Here is a 4,616-nt window from a genome sequence, read left to right as displayed (position 1 = left end):
TTTTTTTCTTCTTTTTTTTTTTTGAGACAGAGTTTCGCTCTGTCATTCAGGCTGGAGTGCAGTGCCACCATCTCAGCTCACTGCAACTTCTGCTTACCAGGTTCAGATGATTCTCCTGCCTCAGCCTCCTGAGTAGCTGGAACTACAGGTGTGCACCACCACACACAGCTAATTTTAGGTTTGGTTTTTTTTTGTTTTTTTGAAACAGAGTTTCACTCTTATTGCCCAGGCTGGAGTGCACGGGCGTGATCTCGGCTCACGGCAACCTTGCCTCCTAGGTTCAAGCAATTCTCCTGCCTCAGCCTCCCGAAGTAGCTGGGATTACAGCCATGCGCCACCATGCCCAGCTAATTTTGTATTTTTAGTAGAGAGGGGGTTTCTCCGTGTTGGTCAGGCTAGTCTTGAACTCCCGACCTCAGGTGATCCACCCGCCTTGGCCTCCCAAAGTGCTGGGATTACAGGTGTGAGCCACCGTGCTCAGCCATTTTTGTATTTTTAGTAGAGACGGGGTTTCACCATATTGGCCAGGATGGTCTCGATCTCTTGACCTCAGGATCCACCTGCTTGAGTCTCCCAAAGTGCTGGGATTACAGGCGTAAGCCACTGCGCCTGGCCTAATTTTTGTATTTTTAATAGAGACGGGGTTTCACCATGTCGGCCAGGATGGTCTCAATCTCCTGACCTCGTGATCTGCCCTCCTCGGCCTCCCGAAGTGCTGGGATTACAGGCCTGAGCCACCGCGCCCCGCCCTGGTGTTTCTTAACCTAGGCAATAAGCCTGCCTGGGAGGGAGGAGGGGGAAGGACAGGGTGGATGGGAAGAGAGGACTCAGTCAAACTACTGAAACACTTCAGCTGACAAGGGTCCTCCCCTTGTGACTCTGGCCCTCCCAGGAGGGACAGTCGTGGGAAGAGCTTCAGATTCGGAGGCAGAAGTCCCGGGGCCTGGGTTGAGCTCTGCTGCTTCTTCCCTGGGGAGTCTTTGGCTCAGCACCTCTGTGAACCTCAGTTTTTGCACCTAGAAAAGGGGGCGGATCACTACATCTTCCTCATTGTGTTGCTGAGCTGATGTCAACTTTTATTCTTTACAACCAAGACACCAAGGCTTAAGTGCTTCTAAACTGGGCCTGAGGGAGTCGGGAAAGGCTTCTTAGAGGGGTATTTTGTGCTGGGACTGGAAGGCTGGAGGAAGACAGAAGACAGGAAGCAGGAGGTGGTTATGTCTTGTTCCCACACCTATCCTGGGCCTGAAGAGAGCTTTAGTGACTCCTCCAAAGATTGAGGTCCCTTGGTCTCCATTTTTCTGAACTCCTCTTATTACTTTTTCTGCAGTCTCTGGGTGAGGACTTCATGTTGCCATAGTGACCCTCTCCCTGCTTCAGGTGCACTCAGACTTGTCCTGCAGGCTGAGGAAGGTGTGGGGGAAGGGGTCATGTCCCTGAGATGCCCAGTGGGGCAGGCACTCTTGGCACAGCTCTCTCCCCCGACTCCACATTCTCTTCCCCAGGAAAGGGTTTAGCATTTTGTTCTCAGTTTGTTCTACACAAGGCAGCTCCTCTCCTGCTTCCTTCCTTCCAGCCGGGTTCTCAGATCTCCCTCCAGCTCTGTCTGGTCAGTCCCTTACTTGCTGCCCTCAAGGCTGTGAGTGAGGGTCAGAGAGTGGGGAGGCTCCAGGTCAGGAGGTGTGGGATGATTCCTGAGTAGCTACCCCCTAGCAGCCGAGAGACAAGAAAGCCATGTACACTAGTGCCCCTCCCCACAAGAAAATGCCTCTGCTGTTGACTCCTAAATAACAGATGTCTGTCTGCATATTAATGAGATTGGACGAATAATTGGTGAGTTTTTCATTCAGTGTCAGAATGAACCGGGAGGCCTTATGTTCATGCACACAGACACCCACTCACCCCTGACTCTCCCCTTCCCCCACAGCACAATGAAACAGACACAGACGCCGGCAGGCTTGACCCACGAGGGGAGGGGCAGACGGGGAACCACCGGGAGGGGTGTTAGGGAGGGGTGTTAGCAGGAGGGAGACCCCCATGGTTGGTCTGGGTTGGTCAGGTTTCTCTCTTGATCACTGCCTCCCCATCTCCCCGGGGGCAAAAGCTTGCATTTGTGAGATTTCGCCACCCTGCAGAAGGGGCTCAGAGGAGGAGGGGGCTCTGGGGAGAGGCAGTTACTGCCTAGAGGACAGCAACAAAACAGTGGTCTCCTTCAGCGACTTTGTGCCTCACTTGAGTCTGGAATCAATGAGCCCCTTACCCTGCGTTAGACCCTGTGCCAGGGTGTGAGATGGAAGAACAGAGGTTTTGGAGTCAGGTAACTACAATTTGCTAGCTGGGTGCCCTTGCACAAGTTACTTAACCTCTCTGAGCCTCACCCTTTTTGTCTCTAAGAACACCTACCTTGCAAGATTGAAAGGATGAAATGAGATAAAGTGTGTTATGTGTCTGTCTTAGTGCCTGGTTTATAATAGGCCCCAACACATTTTTGTCTCCCGACCTATCCCCAAAACAAACCAAGACACTTGCTAAATTGCTGCGTCTCATGCCAGACCCACCTTTGTTAGGGAAGGGGTTAATTAGAAGTCTAGTAATTATCCTAGCTGCCTGGAAACCAAGAGGAAAAGATACAGAGAGGAACAGAAACAGAGAAAAAGAAATAGACACGGGAGACAGAATGATGGAAACAAAGGCCCTGAGAACAGGAGACCACAGAGATGGGAATGGGAACATGGAGAAGGTATTGTGGGCAAACGAAGTGAACCCTCAAATGACAGTTTAGAATCCAGGCCCGGTGCAGTGGCTCACACCTGTTATCCCAGCTATTCAGGAGGCTGAGGTGGGAGGATCATTTGAACCCAGGAGTTTGAGACCAGCCTGGGCAACATAGGGAAACACTGTTTCTAGAAAAAATAAATAAAAATTACCTTAGCGTGGTGGCACATACTTATAGTCCTAGCTACTCAGGAGGCTGCGGTGGGTGGATCACTTGAACCAGGAGTTCGAAGCTGTAGTGAGCAGTGATCACACCACTGCACTCCAACCTGGGTGACAGAGTGGAACCCCATCTCAAAAAAACCAAACCAAACCAAAACAAAAAAACAGTCCCAGTGCTGTGGCTCACACCTGTAATCCTAGCACTTTGGGAGGCCAAGGCTGGAGGATCACTTGAGCCCAGGAGTTTGAGACCAATGTGGGCAACACAGTGAGACCTTGTCTCTATAAAATATTAGCCAGGTGTGGTGGCCCATAGAAAGTTGAGGTGGGGGGATCACTTGAGCCTGGGAGGTAGAGGTTGCAGTGAGCTGAGATTGTGCCACTGTACTACTTCAGCCTGCATGACCGAGCGAGACCTTGTCTCAAAGAAAAAGGATCCAGAGGTTAGAGTCTAAAATGCTTAGATTTGCCATGTTCTTGCTGTTTGACCACAGCAAGTCTCACCCCCTCTCAGCACCTCAGTCTCTTCTTCTATAAAGTGAAGGGGTGATTTGCTCTCTAAGGTCCCTTCTCATTGTGTGAGAACAAGAGTCCCAGTAGCCTGGGAGCACAGGGGAGGGGACGCGGCTGCCCACCCTTCGACACTATTACCCATTGGTCACTTGTGCTCTGTCTCCTCTCTCCCTTGGTAAATGGATCTGCTGCGCCAGCAAACAACTGTCCATTGTGTCCTAATGAGGGACGAGCAGGGAAAACCAATCACTTATGATGCAAATGAGCCCACGGCTGCAGCCTCCTCACATTCACTGAGTGCTTCTCTTCTGTCCAGAGCCCAGCGCTGCCCCAGTTGGGCCTTTCTCCCTAGCTCCAGTTCCCATCTGGTCCTGGAGGAGGAGTGGGGAGGCCCAGACTGGCCTCCCCATTGTCGTTCATTGCACTCCCTGCAAGGAGTTTCAACCCTCAAATCCTCCGAGCCTGGCCCAGCTCCTCTCCCCACCCCAAAGGTGGCTCAGTTTGATTTTTTAAAAAAATCGATTGAAATTCACATAACATATAATTAGCCATTTAAAAATATACAATTCAGGTGCATTTAGTGCATTCACAATGTTGTGCAACCACCACCTCTGGACTCAGGTTTTATGCCCTCTGCCCATTCGATGCCCTACAGCCTTCAGCGGGACTGGGCAAAGCTGAGGACTAATGGAGGCTGGTGAATAGGCTGAGAAAAGTCCAGAGCTGGCCTGAGGTGAAGAGGTGATCCCCATGCTTTAGGATGACATTAGAAGGCTTAGGCTTTGGTGGGAGGGGGACGTCACTGCCTTAGCCAGCACAGACCTGTAGCCACATTGTAGAACATTATTTTATTTATTTATTTATTTATTTGACATGGAGTTTTGCTCGTATTGCCTGGGGTGGAGTGTAATGGCATGATCTCAGCTTGCTGCAACCTCCAGCTCCCGGGTTCAAGTGATTCTCTGGCCTCAGCCTCCTGAGTAGCTGGGATTACAGGTGCACGCCACCATGCCTGGCTAACTTTCTATTTTTAGTAGAGACAGGGTTTCACCATGTTGACCAGGCTGGTCTTGAACTTCTGACCTTAGGAAATCGGCCTCCCAAAGTGCTGGGATTACAGGCATGAGCCACTGCGCCCGGCCCCAGAACATTCTTGCATTCTTGAA

Source organism: Mandrillus leucophaeus, unplaced genomic scaffold (assembly GCF_000951045.1).
Source record: "Mandrillus leucophaeus isolate KB7577 unplaced genomic scaffold, Mleu.le_1.0 Scaffold58, whole genome shotgun sequence".
Taxonomy (NCBI): Eukaryota; Metazoa; Chordata; class Mammalia; order Primates; family Cercopithecidae; genus Mandrillus; species Mandrillus leucophaeus.
Note: the sequence above shows the minus strand (reverse complement) of the source record.